The sequence below is a fragment of the Lissotriton vulgaris genome, unplaced genomic scaffold (assembly GCF_964263255.1).
Source record: "Lissotriton vulgaris unplaced genomic scaffold, aLisVul1.2 SCAFFOLD_235, whole genome shotgun sequence".
NCBI lineage: Eukaryota > Metazoa > Chordata > Amphibia > Caudata > Salamandridae > Lissotriton > Lissotriton vulgaris.
In genome coordinates, this window is record NW_028253230.1 from 959,576 (window position 1) to 977,872 (window position 18,297).

Genomic DNA, 18,297 nt, shown 5'->3' on the forward strand with positions numbered 1-18,297 from the left:
GAGCTTTCTGCTTAATTCAGAGACTCTGTCCCTCACCACCCCTTGTTGTAAATATATATCCCCTAAAACTATCATCAGTTCCAAGGCCTCATGAATAAACCATTCTAAATTGCAATAAACCACACTTAATGTTATCAATGTTGCATAAAGAGGTTGGCTCTGTCTACTTAGCCAGTGCCTACGTGAGATAAAGTGGCATTTAAGATAGCCCATCAGAGTAAAATACCTACTTTTTTCACATAGAAATGAATATCATATTGGTTAGTGTTACACGCCCCTGAAGAATAGGTTAGAGTTGCTCGTGCATTTGTGTTGATTAGGTTACATTCGGTTTTAAGTAACTCATCCCCTAGACTAGATAGCTCAAGATATGACTTATTGATTGCTTTATAAATAAATGTTTATTTCCATTATTTAAAGTTGTGTTTTATATTTGCTGACGGGTACTTTGTTAAGTGCTATGAGCTTTACTACTACATTGCTAAAGGAAAGGTCTGGGCCAGAATGTACATCCTACCTAATTACATTTTTGCATGCATGACTGTGTAGTAAAAAAAAGAACATTAGTCCAACAGCTCCCATGTGTAAAGAGGCACACATTCCACCATACAAGATAACTTCCAAAGCTGAAGGGAAGTGATCATTGCCCCACTCCTTGTTGTCCTTTTATCTGCTCCAAATTGTGAATTACACTTCATGTAAGCACTGGATGGAGGAGGTATGCCACTGACAAGTGGAGGTATTGGAGGAGTTTTTCAAGGCCAAAGGGAAGGGTGTGCCTGAAATAAAACTTCACTCAGAGAATGGGGTAACTATTAACCACCCTCTTGTATTGCACGGCCAAATCAAATTCCTTTTCTCTATTTTAATAATTAAAGGTACAAATTTTCTTCGCAGTCAAATGTGGTGGAATCTTTCAAAAGAAGGCAGTAGAACAGAAGCAATGTAAAACGGATTTAGAACGTTTGCATCCTATGAATAAATTATGCTTTATACGTCACAACAATAACTTCTAACCTTTGCTCTGGAGTGTCACATCAAACCTCATAAGCTGATTGACGCTAATAATATTATTTTACTGCAAGGTGAATTATGCCTCCGAAGCACACAAGGTTATCCACCACATCAGAGAATAAATACAAGTAACACACTAACAGACACTGCATCAGTAAAACATGCTGCTCCACAACAACAATCAGTGCAACATATTTTGCAGTGAGGCGAACACGTTTTTAAGGAAGCTAACAGGGTCTTGCCACTAGTGCAATCCACTCCTGTCTTTCACATCTCTCAAGTCTCAACCACATCTCCCTGAAATCGAAGGAGGTTCTGTGGCTCCCACCTAACGTACATGTCATCTTCAAGACAATCTGTATCACTTACAAACTCCCAGCAGAGAAAACCTTTGTGAGAAACGTTCCTCCTCCAGTCGCAAACACCACTCAAGGAGCCAGTAGCTTGACTGGTTTCTTTGTGGAAATAGGGGACTCACTGCCACTCTCAGATGTGCACACAAAAGGAAATGGTGTGACCGCTGGAGTGCTGTTGAAACATACAACAAAAAATAGAGGGAACTTTGACTACCAAACCCATCAGGTTTGCACATTTCCTTGCTTGATGCAACATCTGCCAAACACATTATTAATGGACTTACTTAGATTTTGGCAGACATGTTCACATTTGTGGCTGAGTACACTGCCAAACTCTATATAATGTAATTTTCCTCCATGTCTGTTTTGGTTGCCATGCTGTCTTAACCATTTTTATATGTATATAGGCTACAGCTAACAAGGTATTGACTGGCTACAAATGTCATTGTGTCTGTGCCTTCCAGTTCTTCCATTACCAGCATAGACCCAATTTAGTTTCCACATCTGTGGGACGGACGAAACTAACAGCTCACGAGTCACGACATCTCTCAACTTGAAACAAACAGGTCACAGGTGTGTCTTCTCAAGCTCTGCAGTATGCACCCACCCAGTGGCTGGAACAACATCGGAATAGTACAAGTTAACTCTGAGCAAACTGAAGATACGGCTACTCCGGGGTTAGATAGATAATGGGTTTTCAAAACACTACCCCCGCTTGTGCCCTGCTAGTAATGGTTTGAATACAGTGGGGTAGCCATCGATAGCCTGATGGCCCGGTGTTGAATGAATGTGCTGCGATGGGAGAGCCAGCTATTGCTCTACTATCAAAACCTCTGCAATCCCCATGATTCTTAATAGGGTAGAGGAACCACTAGAGCCCCAAAAACACAGCAGTGGTCCGGCCTGACAAACACGATTCAGCGTGGGAAATATAATCATTTAACACATAACAAACCTTTACAGCAGAAATGCACTAAAACACACAGGAGGCTTCAACCCCTGGCCGCCAGCCCTCGGAAAGCTGGAGAATTTGAAAGGAAGGGAGAAAGGGTATACAAACATGCTTACTTCACCGACGTGCCGACCCCGTGTTTTATAAAAGGGTAGAAAAGTGCAGTCTTTTCGGGAAGTTGTACGTGACAGCAGTCATGGGCAGGCGGAGAGAAAGAGATTAAAAGTGTGACTGTTAGTATTGTACTAGTGGTAGCACTCCTGCAAGAGAGATGCACGGGGAGGCACTAGCAGTAATGGCAATGTGCATGCAAGGCCTTCTCTCAGTCTGGGAGAGGGAGAGGACCACCTAACCCCATGAAAGGGAAGAGGTGGCTGGCTGCAAAACGAAACCGGCTGCAGAGCGAGGGACTCGACGATACCAGGAGAGTTTCCCCCCCTTCGCAACTGCGGCTTCAGGTGTGTTGCGTCTGCTGGCCTCTGCTCTGAGCCAGCCACCTCCAGTCGCTTCAGTTCCCCTGCTCCCACATCCTGCAAGAAGCTCCGAAACTTTTCAGATACCCATGGGAGGAGGAGCAAGAGCTGGGACAAGGCCAGGCCCCGGTGGAAATGCCAGAAGGAGCGCAGAGGTGCCCACAGGCGGCATCCAGCGCACAGTCCTGCCAAGTATCACGCACCAGGCGTGATTCGAACGCATTTCAGTGTGGTGATCCGCATCACCGCACTGAAATGCATTATCACGCATTTGCATAGTACCCGAGCGTCAGCAAAGCCCTGCCTAAAACGGTAATATATCATGAGTGTGGCAGAAAGCAGTGCGGCGCTGCTCCTTAGTCCTGCAGTGCCAGCTTGGTGTAGCTCACTGGCTGCTGCAATGTATCCTAAATGTGCGCTGAACGGCTCTCAGTAGTGCGGCTGCGCAAAGGCTACAAAGGGTAATAACGTAACAGAGGGCCACAGTCAGATAAAGCCATACCTGGTGCCGCCCGCCGGGTGACGTCATGTCCTGGTGCCGAAGGCGGGGAATTTGTTTTTGAAGGAATTAGGCAGAGGCATTACTGCATATCATCATGGCGGGGCTCCTGAGCTCGCACCAGGCCGGCTGCACCGCCTCCTTTGTCAGGTCCATGTGGCTCAGCTTTCTCTATGTGAGGAGCTGAGATTGAGAAACTGCTGTATATTTGACCCCAGGCCGGCGCCGCAAATATAATTGCTGAGAGAGGAACTGGCTGGGAAACTCAGGTCTCTGTGTTTTCAAAGATTCGTGGCTTACTCTCTGCAATATGACCTGATTGATCACCATTATTCACCATTGATCACCTCAGCCTGAACCCTGCATAGATGGATCTCGGACAGCACCAACACCATAGCCCCCCTCAAGAAAAACAACAATACCCGTGCCAAGAAAGCCAGATGGTTTACCACCGAACTTCGAGAGTCCAGGCGCACATGCCGCCACCTCGAAAAGGCCTGGAGAAACACCAAATCCACAGAAGCCCACAACAACTTCAGAGCCGCCACCAACGCTCACCATCAACTCATCAGAGAAACGAGGTAAAAAGCGATTGAAGACAGAATCTCCACCCACGCACACAACAACAAGGAACTCTTCAGCATCATCAAGGAGTTCGCCCAACCCACCAGCGAGTCTACCGACATCCCTCCCTTACAAGACCTCTGCGACAAACTCAGCACCTTTTTCCACCACAAAATGAAGAGCATCTACGACAACTTCGACGAAGACAACCAACACACTGAACCCTCACCAACCACCCCGACACCCGGAAACCAGCGATTGATGACTGGACAGCCCTCACCACCAAAGACACACTGAAGACAATGAAGTCAATCCACTCAGGGGCCCCCATGGACCCCTGCCCCCACCACATCTTCAACAGAGCCGCTGATACCATCGCACCCATGCTCTGCCACACCATCAACCGCTCCCTGGCGATCGCCTCCGTCCCCGACGACTGGAAACAAGCCGAGGTCAACCCCCTCCTGAAGAAACCCTCAGCGGACCCCACCGACCTCAAAAACTACAGACCCATCTCCCTGCTCCCTTTCCCAGCAAAAGTCATCGAGAAAGTCATCAACAGCCAACTCGCCACATTCATGGAAGTACACAACATCCTCGACTCCTCCCAATCCGGCTTCAGAAAAAACTACAGTACGGAAACCACCCTCCTCGCCACAACAGATGACATCTGCACCCTACTGGACAAAGGAGAAACAGTAGCCCTCATCCTCCTAGACCTATCAGCGGGGTTGGACACAGTCTCCCACCGCACCCTAATACGCAGACTCTACGATGCAGGAATCCAGGACAAGGCCCTCAACTGGATCTGCTCCTTCCTCTCCGGCAGGACGCAACGGGTCAGACTCCCCCTTTCCTCTCAGACCCCACACCTACCACCTGCGGAGTCCCCCAGGGCTCCTCCCTCAGCCCGACGCTCTTTAACGTCTACATGGCTCCACTTGCCCCCATCGTCAGAACCTACGGACTCAACATCGTGTCATACGCAGACGACACCCAGCTCATCATCTCCCTATCCAACGAGCCCAACACTGCCAGACGCAACTTTCGAGAAGGCATGGAAGCCGTCGCCAAATGGATGAAAAACAGCTGCCTACAACTAAACACCAACAAAACAGAAGTGCTCATCATGGGCCCAAACCCCGATGCCTGGAGCGACACCTGGTGGCCCACTGCCCTCGGAAACCCGCCAACCCCCACAGACCACGCGCGCAACCTGGGAATCATCCTGGACTCCGAGCTCAAATTGGACCGCCAGATCAACTCTGTCTCATCTTCCTGCTTCCACACCCTCCGCCTCCTTCGTAAGACCTTCAAATGGATCCCCCTTGAACACCGAAAGACAGTCACTCACGCCCTGGTCACCAGCAGACTCGACTACAGCAACGCACTCTACGCCGGATTAAACAAAAACCTTATCCGCAAGCTACAGAACATCCAGAACGCGGCCGCAAGACTGTTCCTCAACCTGCCAAAACACTGCCACATCTCCCAGCACCTGTGCACATTCCACTGGCTCCCCGTCGAGGCGAGAATCACCTTTAAGATGCTCACCCACGCACACAAGGCCCTCCACGGCACCGGACCAGCATACCTGAACAGCCGGCTCAAATTCCACGCACCCCAAAGGACCCTATGATCAGCCCAGCTCTCCTACGCCGAGGTCCCCCGCACCAGAAAGACCAGATCGGGAGGCCGCTCCTTCTCCTTCCTCGCGACCAAAGCATGGAACGCCCTTTCGCTCCACCTCAGACAGACAACATTGCTACCCCATCTTAGCAGGAAACCTCAAAACCTGGCTCTTCGACAGACCCCCTCCTTGATGGAATGGAACCTGCACCCCCCCACCCCTAGCGCCTTGAGACCCTTACGGGTGAGTAGTTGCGCTTTAACAAACTCCTAATTGATTGATTGATTGATTAAGGCCCCCAGGTAACTCTTCCGTCTCGTGCTCCTTAAGACCACCGAATAGAGTCAGCTGCCTGGCAAGTGGTTTGGAATGTGCCTGCTGATGCGACGTCTGCTCTTTGCATTTCTGCAAATGAAAAGCATTTTTTTTTTCACGGGCACATAATTGTATGCTCGCTGCGCCTTGAATTGTACAGTTTTTATGTGCCTAATAAGAAATGGTTCCATTATGTGGAGAGCTGTGAAGTGTCTTTGGGATGGTTTTGGCGCCCAAGCAAGTATCAGCCAATCCTTTCTCGAGAAACCGTCTGCGTTTATTTTTTTCTCATACTGTGCTTACTGTTGCACACATAGTTTGAAGGAGTTTAACAATTACTTAGTTAGCATTCCTCTTAGAAAAAGAGGTTGGTCTGGCCGCTGATAAAGTATAACAGGGCAGCAATATTGTTTGGTTAGTAAAACTTATGCAGAGTTTTCTTTCAATCCGCACATTTTCACTCCTTGCAATATCAGTAACAGCGCAAACATATTACAAGGACTTAGCGCAGACAGGGAAAATGTAGAATTAGATGGTATTACCCCCTCTCCAGCCGTTTGTAAGACTATCACTGCATCGATCAGATGGACAATAAATTGTAAAGTGCAGTCGGTGCTTTTACTTCAAAAAAGAAATGGTACTTTAATGAACACAAAGCTAAATACTTTGCATAGAAACCACAAATATATGCACAATATGAATTTGGCAAAATAGTATATCAAGCAGTAATCCCAATCACAGGGGTAATGAGAGGCCACCCCCACGACTAGGGGAGGGAGGCCTTTAGTGGGCATTCCGTGCCCGCCTCAGAAGTTGAGTTTCGATTCTGCAGCCAGATGTCATGGGGAGGGTTTCACCGTAATGTGAGATGTTTGGTGGGCGTCTGCGGACCCTCCTCCCAAGGCAATAAGAAGGCAGCACCCCTGGGAGTAGCCCTCTTTGTCTCTCGCCTTTTGTACGAGAAGGCTAGCCGGGAAATAGTTGCCCACCCACCCGTCCCTAGGTTTAATGGTGGTGTGGGGCGGGGTAGATTTTAAGAGAAAGGCAGGGGGAAACCTTTTGGATAGAAAAACGGTCGACCCTGGAGCAGGGGAGGCAATTATGGCGGCTCTAGGCAGGCGGGAGAGGGGGCCGTCCTGCTGGTGGTCCTGGACTCTCTGGCTCTACCCTAGTAGCTGGTGGCTTGGAAAACGGGGTGGTGTTGTGTCCTGCTGGTACAACACGCCTCTAGAGATGCCAATTCGGATATATATATGGTAAACTGTGGCGCATATGTATGGGCGCAGCATTTATGTGTGAATTAATAAATGGTCAATGTGGGAAGTTTTACCCACAACGGAAAATGGTGTTTGCTATAATAATAAAGCTACGCAGAGGACATCAATTATTTGTAAGTGTTTTACTGGGGAGGGGTGAGCCTGGGGTGATGAGCGAATGGCACAAGATATCCCCACTATAGTAATTTAAAAACCTTCCTGTATGGGGCCTCGCATATAGGAGCAGTATTTTGCTATTTTGACTCGAATTAATACTGCCTGGGTAAAAGATGTACATTAGTATGACTAGTTTAACAAGAGTTTCTCGTTGCTCAAATGGGTGTTGTACTTTCTGATATTTAAATGTTTCTTTTGTCTTCATTGCTTGATTTTGCACATAAGAAAGTGTCACTCATTGTCATTGAAATGTCGGTCATAATTACACTGAAATTATCAAAATGTCACACATAGCAATCTGAAACCTTGGCAGCTATGAGCGCAGCGCAGCACACAACAATTTTCTGATGGGCCCGAGAATTTTAAACACAGGGAAACAATCACAATGATCGCATTATACTTAGACCTGAGCCCAGCACCCCTTAGCTAAGCTATTAGCTGCACACTGTATTCTTTGGCTGGGGGTCCGGCTTCGGGACAATTTACCGTGCAAACTGCAAATTAATGTCATGATAAAAACTGCTCTCTGCAGTAAACAAAACAGTGCACACCTAGGAACACAAAGCCTCTGCGTTCCAACGAAATACTGCGCCAACAAGAACCAGAACAAAAAGTAGAGTTTGATGGTGAATCACAGCAGCACACATGCATTCAAAATGTTCCATCATAAACGAAGTTAATAGGTGCCTGCCTGGGCCTTTACCGGGCGAACTGACCCGAGTTCACACAGTGAGTCCAGTCCTTCCTCCTGCCTACTTGCGGCTCACCGATGCAGTCTGCCGGTCCGAGTCCGACCCTTAGTTTGGGTGTAAAATCAATGGCTGCCACAGTGCCAAAATGCAGACACGCGCGCGGGAAGCATCAAGCCTCTGCAGACTCAACTCACCTTGGCTGACAGTCTGACACACCCTTTCCGGCCACTGCTCACATGGTGAGTCCCTCCCACCACGCCCTCTGACGAGTGGGAAAGGGGTGGTGACCAGTGACGAACTCTCCTCTCCACTCTCTGATGGAAGTGGAGGTTTTGTTATCCCGGGCTTGCATTTTAAACGCCCGGGGCTAACTTAACCTCCACGCCATCAGGGGGTGGAGACTGGGTCTTCCAGCTATGTCTTTGATGAGCCGATGACGTCACAGCCTTCAGGGCTGTGAGGGTGTCGGCCCGGCAAACACATAGCAGGCTTTATTGGGCCCGGCCGCCAGGGAGCAAAGGAGCAAGCAATTAGTCATGTGACGTGACAGTGGACCTGCGGCAATAATGGTGGTGAGTGCGGTAGATTGCTGCTTACTCAGGCAGTGCCCCGTCACCCTCGTGTTCTTTTTTTGTGAATTATTCACATGCTTATTTATTAAAATTAATGTTTTCAAATCCCTTCCTAAATGTAGAATATTTAACGGGGGCGGTGCCCCAACGCCCTAAAAGAGAAACCGCCACTGTTCATGACATGGTTTTTTTCAGTGAATTTCAAAGGTATTTTAAATGCTAATTCCTAACTATATCAGGCCTGAAACCTAAAATTGGTAAATTAATTTTTTTATACTGATTTACTTCATTTTTTAAACTATTTATTTTTAGAGATTTTATTTTTTAAATTACATTATAATTACATTATACATTACATTACAAAATAAATTTCTCAGAATGAATTACTTTAGTTTAAATACTTTGTAAATAGGCAATAGACGTTTAAGTACAGTAGTTACAGTTGTTGCAATGGGCAACACAATTTCAAACACAATGCAACATTGACCTCAATGTGAATTTATAGTTAAATGCAATTAGTTACTTTATGGATTACTTTTCTAACCACTGGACTGGCTCCTAGATTCATTCCTTGGACATCTCCTGTAAATGGTTGAGTAAAAGCATTTTAGCTACAGTAGTGATTTTTAAGGAATATTTTTGTATTTTAAAAGTTGACACTTAGAACTGTTTTCACATAGAATCACCAATGTTATCCTATAACAGGAAATTCCTTTGGCAGGTAAGTAGTGCTATCGTCACTTTTTCTAACTCAGTGGTGGATCCTTGACCCAGCATTGGTGCATCTCCTGTAAACAGTTGAAAAAATGCGTTTAAGGCATACAGGCAATTTTTTAGAAATATTTTTAGTTTGTGGAAATAGACAGAAACTTTTCTGGTGAAAACCAGACAATGGATTCCTATAGAAGGAAATAAAAGTTACTGGTAACTATGTTTAGAATTACTTTTCAGGTCAGTGCTGAGCTAAAAGATGCAGCACTGAGGTAGAGGTAAAGGAAGCAATAAGACAGGTAAAAAAAGGGAAAGCATCTGGTCCAGACGGTCTCCTTGGGGAGATCTACAAAGTTTTGGGGGAGAACCTCGTCCAAGTAATGACAACCCTATTTAATGGTATCCTTAGGGAAGGAAAGCCACCGCCAAAATCTTGGGGTGAGGCCACAATTGTTCTTATCCCCAAACCAGGGAAGGACGTATCAGAGTGTGGGTCCTATAGACCAATATCTTTGCTGAATAGCGACTATAAGATTTTTGCCGCAATACTTTCAGCAAGAATGGGTAAGGTAATAGGCACCATTATTCATCACGACCAGAAAGGCTTTATTAAGGGGCGCCATCTTTCAGATCTTACACATGATTTGGTAGGGGCTATAGATATTGCCTCTGCTTTTTCCCTTCCACTGGCCACCTTAAACCTCGACGCAGCTAAGGCCTTTGATAGGGTCAATTGGCCCTACCTAAATGATGTGTTAAAAAGGTTTAACTTTGGGGAGGGCTTTCGCAGAACTATTGCCTTACTCTATCGAGCCCCTTCGGCTAGGCTGCTGATTAATGAGATATTGACAGAACCCTTTAAGATCACTAGAGGTACGAGGCAAGGTTGTCCGCTTTCACCCCTCCTTTTTAATTTGTACATTGAGCCGTTTGCCCAGGCTTTGCGAGCAGACGAAAATATACCATCATTCAAGTTTAAGGAGTGGGAGAGGCGGACGGCATTATATGCCGATGATATCTTAATCTTTACCTCGGATCCGGTGTTGTCCTTCCCTGCCGTGATTCAGAAGGCTGTAGAGTTCGGCAAGATCTCGGGCTATAATATCAATTCAAGTAAGACCGAGGTTATGGTCTGGAATATTCCGGACCCACGGTTAGGCATAAATATCACCACCTCTATGCGCTATCTCGGGATCCGAATCACCCAAGACATTGGGACCATTGCCCAAACTATCTTAGATCGAGTCTCCAGGGAATGTAAGGGCCTATTGAAATCTTGGACTCACTTGCCACTTTCTATAATGGGTAGGGTCAACTTAATAAAAATGTCTATCCTTCCCAAGTTTATATTTATATTTGGTGCCATTCCTTTGGGGTTTGATGTGAAGATGTGGACAGATGTCAGCGAGAGCTTAACTCCTTTATTTGGAATTATAAGTCAACTAGAATTGCCTGGAAGAAGTTGAGGAGGAGAAGGGAGAAGGGGGGCCTCGCCCTACCGGATTTAGTGTATTACGCTTGGGCCTTTCAGTTGTCCTACTCCAGGATGTTACTAAAAACACCATCGAGTCTTCTGGAGGTGACAATGTATAAAGCCATGTTAACCGGAGCAAATCTACCAGCTGACGGATTTCTATTTAAATTTGGGAGCCAGAAATATTTTAAGAAAATAAGACTGAAAATCATGCAGTCTTGGGCTAGGGGCTGGCTAGCCATTAGAAGAAGATTGGGGCTGTCTTACTACTCTAATTTCGCTCCCATATGGGACTCCCCGGGTTTACCGTAGTGTCTTAGGGACAGCTTATCTTCCTCACTAGAGGAAGCTGGAATTGCTAGATGGGGAGAGTTATTGGTGGACGGATCGATACTTCCTTGGGATGTATTACATGAGCGTATAGGTCCAGCATTCTCTAGATTTAAATTCATCCAGCTGGAAAGCTGGGGGAGAGCCCAGCGGTGCAAAGATGTATTATTTGGGAAATCAAGCTCCCTGGAGCAGCTGCTACTAGAAAGACCTAGGGGTGGTAAGGAGGTGGCCTTCTGGTATTGGCAGCTTCTGGAGGAAACCGATGGGGATTTCACCCTTCCAGATGAATTGTGGGGAGAGACAATGGGCTTACAATGTGAGGAGATATGGTTAAGATCTTTTGCGCTCCTCTATAAAGTGGTGAAGCCATCATGGCTGAGGCGCAACCATCTGTTCACAGCACACCGGGCTTATATAACACCGCTGAGACTTTCCAAATTTCTCCCAGACAAGAAGTGTAATAAATGTAATTTACCAGGAGCTTCAGATATTCACATGTTCTTGGAATGACCCAACATCGGTCAGTTCTGGGAGGAAGTGCTGTCTACCTTAAATTCCATTATGAACACATCATTAGTAATTTCATTGCCACTAATCATCTTTGGAATGGAGGACAGTATTTCTGGCGAAGCAAGATCTTTTCTGTTTTATGCTATTCTGTTGGCTAGGAGGCAGATTTGCATACGGTGGGTGGAAAAATCTGCTCCAATATATTCGGACTGGCTCACGTCTTTATATGAAACATCAAAGGTGGACATGGCTAGAGCTTGCAATAACCGTAATCTGGCCTTTTGGGATCTGTTGATACAGTGGAGGTAGTGTTCCGGCTTTTTTTTTTTTTTTTCCCCGGGTCCTATGATTATGCCAACAACACTCCTTGGACCGGGTCTGGCCCCGATACGGTTTTTTGGTCCTTCAGGTTGAGACATACCTAGATGGAGTCAGCATAAGAATTTAAATTCCCCTTCTTCTTGGGACTTCTCTGCCACCAGTAAAATATCTCGGAGTCCAGTTCCAGAGATGGGTATCATTTTCTTGGTTCCCTCTCTTGGTTGGGGACACGCAAGGTGGTTGGCATTTCCTAAGCAGGGGGTAAGGCAAATGAGGACAAAAAAAAAAAAAAAAAAAAAAAAGATGCAGCACTGGGTTCTCTCCTGATAACAGGTGAGTAAATCAGAATTCGTTGTTCGGATGATTTTAGATGAATATTTTTAAGTTCCAAAACTCCACACTTAGAAGAATTTCCAAGTGAAACCAGTCAATGTTACCCTATAGAAGGAAATCCAAGTTACTGGTAAGTATTGTTAGAATTACTTTTCATGATTAGTACTGGGCTCAAAGATGAAGCACTAAGGTCTTTCCTGATAACAGGTGAGTAAATCGGAATTCGTCGTTCTGCTGATTTTATAGAAATATTTTAAAATTCCAAAACTCCAAGTGAAACCAGTCAATGTTACCCTATAGAAGGAAATTTACTTAGCATGTAAGTAGTGTTATTGTTAGCTTTTCTTACTCAGTGGTGGATCCTGGATCCAGCACTGCTGCATCTCCTGTAAACAATTGAAAGAGTGTGTTTAAGTCATACAGGCAATTTTTAAAGAATATTTTTAGTTTTTGAAAATAGACACTTTCGAAACTTTTCTGTTGAAAACCAGACAATGGATTCCTATGGAAGGAAATACAAGTTACCGGTGAGTATGGTTAGAACTACTTTTCATGGTCAGTGCTGGGCTAAAAGATGCAGCACAGGGTTCTCTCCTGATAACAGGTGAGTAAATGCTCACTTTGCCACTGGATTCAAGCAAGCCTGGCTGAAGACGGCTGTAATGCCAGAAACCGGTCCTAGGCAGCTTGAATCCGGTCCAGGGAAGGCATGGCTAGGCAGTTCGGGCTGGACTGTTCCCATGAGGTACAGGGTCATACTGAAATGCATATGGCCATGTCTGAACTGGGGTGGCAGAGTGGGCTAAAGAACGGTGATGGATTAAACCCCAATCTGTTGACTGGGTGTGAGTGTTTGATTGGTTCAGATGCTCCGTCCATCACCACCCCCTTTTATACCACTTTATAAAAGATGCAGCACTGGGTTCTCTCCTGATAACAGGTAAGTACATCGGAATTCGTAGTTTGGCTGATTTTAGAGGAATATTTGTACAATGGTGAAGGAATGGGGCAGGGCCTGGGGTGACATGTGTGCAAACACGCTGTGTGGCGCTTTTAAACTTGGGAAATTAATTCCTCTTCAATCCTGCGGTCCCCTGGGGGACAACTAGCCCACCAGGTACTTCCTGAATGCACCAGGGAGCTGCGTTGCAGAGAGGTGTTCAGAGTCCATGCCCCTTTTTACAACAATCTGCAAAAGAGCTCTGTGGCACTTCCTGGAGGTGCCTGGTGGGCTAGTTTGCCCCTGGGGGACCTCTGGATGGAAGAGGAATTAATTCTCCAACTTAAAACGCGCCACAGGGCGTGTTTGCACACATATCGCCTCAGGCCCGCCTCCTACCTTTACCACTGTGGAAACACGCCTGGGGCGTGTTTTTAGTTGGGGCATTAAGTCCCCTTGAATCCTGAGGTCCCTTGGTGGCCAACCAGGTACCTCCAGTATGCGCCAGGGAGCTGCATCGCAGAGAGGTGTTCAGAGGCTATGCCCCTTTTTACAACACTCTGCAACACAGCTTCGTGGCGCTTAGTGGAGGTACCTGGTGAGCTAATTGGCCCCCAGGGGACCTCTGGATTGAAGAGGAATTAATTCCCCAACTTACAACGCGCCACAGGGCTTGTATGCACCAATGTTCCCTCTAGTTTTTTTCCTCTGTGTGCAGCACTGCAACCATGGCTATGTGCACCAAGAACCAAACCGCATGTGTCTACAGCGCCAAATGGCACTCAAAATGTTTACTTTAAAAAGTGAAAAGATGGTGCATTTTCACACATACAGAGCCACAATAAAGGTTTTAAGGGCAGTTTGCAAATTGTTTGTATTGCCTGTATTTTCATTGTTGTGTCTCTGACTGCTGTTGTCTGTCTTCCCCGCTGCCTGTACGTGGTCCGTGCCCCTTTTTCTTCCCTCTGTTCCTCTCGCTGTCCCAGTGCTCTCTGCCCAGTCTTTCTTTCTGTACCCCTCGCTGCCCGTGTCTCTGCCCAGTTTTCCCTTCTGTTCCCCTCATTGCCCCGTGCCTCTCTGCCTATTCTGCCTTCTGTTCTTAGCTGCCCCTATATTTCTGTATTCTGTATTTTGCCTCTGTGCCATTAGTTTTTTGTGCCCGTCTGCCCTCTGTGCCACTCGTTTTTGTGCCCCTTTTGCCTTCTGTTCCACTTGTTTTTCCCTAATTTTTTTGTGCCTTTCTGCCCTCTGTTCCACTCGTTTTTGTGCCTTTCTGCCCTCTGTTCCACTTCGTTTTCTCCTCGTTTTTTTGTGCCCTTCTACTCTCTGTTCCACTCGTTTTTTGTGCCTTTCTGCCTTCTGTTCCACTTCATTTTCCCCTTGTTTTTTTCTGCCCTTCTGCTCTCTGCTTCACTCGTTTTTTGTGCTTTTCTGCCTTCTTTTCCACTCGTTTTTTGTGCCTTTCTGCCCTCTGTTACACTTCGTTTTCCCCTCGTTTTTGGTGCCCTCTGTTCCACTCGTATTTTGTGCCTTTCTGCCCTCTGTTCCACTTTGTTTTCGCCTAATTTTTTGTGACCTTCTGCCCTCTGTTCCACTCGTATTTTGTGCCTTTCTGCCCTCTGTTCCACTTTGTTTCCCCCTCGTTTTTTGTGCCCTTCTGCCCTCTGTTCCACTCGTTATTTATGCCTTTCTGCCCTTGGTTCCACTCATTTTTTGTGCCTTTCTGCCCTCTGTTCCATTCATTTTCCCCTCGTTTTTTGTGCCCTTCTGCCCTCTGTTCCACTCGTTTTTTGTGACTTTCTGCCCTCTGTTCTTTTTTCCTCTCATTTTTTGTGCCTTTCTGCCCTTTGTTCCTCTTTGTTTCCCTCTCATTTTTTGTGCCCTTCTGCCCTCTGTTCCACTCATTTTGTGTGCCTTTCTGCCCTCTGTTCCACTAGTTTTTTGTGCCTTTCTGACCTCTGTTCCAATTCGTTTTCCCCTCGTTTTTTGTGCCCTTCTGCCTTCTGTTCCACTAGGTTTTTGTGCCTTTCTGCCCTCTGTTCGACTTTGTTTTTCCCTCGTTTTTGGTGCCCTTCTGCCCTGTTTCACTCGTATTTTGTGCCTTTCTGCCCTCTGTTCCACTTTATTTTCCCCCAATTCTTTGTGCCCTTCTGCCCTCTGTTCCACTTGTAGTTTGTGCCTGTCTGCCCTCTGTTCCACTTCGTTTTCTCCTCGTTTTTTGTGCCCTTCTGCCCTCTGTTGCACTCGTTTTTTGTGCCTTTCTGCCCTCGGTTCCACTCGTTTTTTGTGCCTTTCTGCCCTCTGTTCCACTCATTTGTCCCTCGTTTTTTGTGCCCTTCTGCCCTCTGTTCCACTCGTTTTTTGTGCCTTTCTGCTGTCTGTTCCACTAGTTTTTTGTGCATTTCTGCCCTCTGTGTCACTCGTTTTTTAACTTGTTTTTGTGCCCCTTTTGCCTTCTGTTCCGCCTGTTTTCCCAACCGCTGTGGCCTTTTGTTTAAGTAATGCTATTAATCAGAGTCCCTTCACGGGCTCTGATTAACAGTAATCCTTAAACAAAAGGCCACAGTCTGCCCCACGCTTTACTAACAAAAGCGTAGTCAGTTTCCAAACACAGCGTGTGCTAAAGTACGCGCTGTGTATGGAAACTAAGTACGCTTTTTGTTAGTCTACTAGCCCCAGGAGTATTGATCCTACGTTCACTTGGGGCCACTTGTTGATTTACGGACGGCTTGTTCACGAGGTAAGTTCAAGTACTAGGCTAGGCACTGCCTCCTCTCTGTCTTGTAATAATAGCCATTAGTTTTCTTCCTCCTATTAGATTATTAAACTGACCTGCCTGACTAGGATGATATCACTTGGAGCACTTCTTGTGTCTTCATGCATTTTCCTATATTTGTCCACAGCTATCTGGACCGAAAGGGAATTTGGATTATTTGTTCCAGTGTTGTCACGCTTATTAAGATCTTAGTCTTTTCTTTAGGCTGAAGTAAGTTGTGAATGTTTTTTGACTCCTCTGTTCCGCCTGGTATTTGTACGTAGTTAGTATAATAAGTGGATCAAGACACCTGGTGGAGGCTATATTAGGGTGATGTCTGGCTCTATTTCTCTTGAGGTTTGGCTTTCTATCTTGGACACGTTGTTCTTATTTCCCTCTGAGCACAGTACTACTCATTATCTGGGGATCTGATATTCTATACTTATTCTCTGTTTCTTATATTAATGCCCACAGCCATATTTGGTTTAATTAATTTGTATTCTTGATGTGTAATTTTGATATCATTGTCCCCCACAGATTGCGTCTCAGAATATTTATCTGAGTACCCAGTGTAACCCCCCTAAAAACTATTTACCTGGATTGAAGTCTATATAATCTGAAAACAAGATAAAGACTGCTTAACTGGATTACACCTATTGTTTGCGCCCTGACGAAGGAATTCAGGACCAGGCATCCTGTCCGAAACGCGCATCAGCGTTTTTTGTGTGTTATATAAAAAAGAAATTTAAATAATTTTCGTTTTTTCTGTATATATTTTCTGTATGTGGTTATAGTGTGTTGAGTATACTTTTTGTTTAGTGTATGCTGTTGAGTTGGTTCTAATTGGTGAGACGGTGGTATTTGAATGGTGTGAGTGAGTGGTTTGCATGGATATGCTTGGTGGATGTAGATATTGGCCTGTTGGGTTACACTATGTTTTGATTTATACACGATGATAACTTATTTGTGATTTACCTAAGAATTGATGTATAATAATTAAAGAACTGATATATTTTTCTAAAATATTTGTCTTGTGTGGGGCAATAAATTTATTTCAATGATGTTTGGATAAACTACCAATGTTTAAAGCAATTATCTGAGAGGTTCTGTTCTCGTTTTGACGCTTTTGTTAGTAAAGCGCGGGGCAGACTGTGGCCTTTTGTTTAAGTATTGCTGTTAATCAGATCCCCTTCACAGGCTCCGATTAACAGCAATACTTAAACAAAAGGCCACACATAAGCATTCAATAGAGGAAAGAGTTACATTGGAGATCCTCAAAGTGCTGTTGTAGGAAGGGGACAGTGCCAACCTGTAAGGTCCTGAGGTTTATGAAAGATGTAGTAAGGCAAGACCCATAATGTCCACCACCCTTGTATTTTCCTGGCTAGAATGATGAGGGCCACACTTATCCCTCTTGAAGCCCATTGTACAGCACGCTCCTTGTCGAGAACTAAGGTGGTCTTAAAGCAATGTGTCTGTGAGCACCAGAAGCTGATGGAATTAACATATAACACACTAAACCTAGAGCTGCTTATGGACCCAGTCAGAAGAAGTGTCAAGCAAAGTTTTTGGGTTAAACATTACAATAATTTAATGACATTTAGGGCTGAGGTGAGGTGCAATAACATTGTTGCTAGGTTATACAAATGTGATAATATATATGAGTTAAGGTTATTACTTCCAGAGTTTTAATAAAAACACAAGCACAGCTCTTGGAACATCAGTGAAAGGGGCAAATGTAAAAGAAATGCAAACAACAGTGAAATATTAGCACTGCATTGAGTTTTGCCACCTAAGGTTTGATTAAGCTGCATTGGTTACCAGCTGATATGCATTATTTAGTTAAATTTCGAGATTGATCCCTGTGGGGAGACTAAAACCACCTAATTCATTTGTGTTGCAGTCCTGTCTATTTTTACCACTGTCTCAAGCTTAATGTGTTTTTAATTGTAGACTTAGCTCTGAATATTCACAAAAATTCATTGTGGAATATCCTTATCCATTTGGTAAAGTTGTTTTTATTAGTAAATTAAGGGTCCCCCTACTGGGAGGGGAACGCTCGAGAGCACAACCAAAAGGACCGTGGTCTTATTCCATCAATAAGTTCATCAAAAAAGTTTTTTGTGTGATTTCACATTTTAATCTTTCAACTTGAATATTTTCTTATATCCATATTCCTTTTGTTCTTAGTGTATCACATCAAAGTAGTGTTATGGCACACTCAATACATCCAAAATAATAATTCTCAACAAAGATCCCGATGCATTTCGGGCCTGAGCCCTTTCTCAAGGGAATACTCTAAAAATGAAAAACGGAATGAAGCCAGAATCAGTAATATGCTCACACTAAACATGTAATCATAAGCAAAATGTCTAACACGTATTAATACCAATGGAGACCGTGGTCATTCAAAGAGTGTG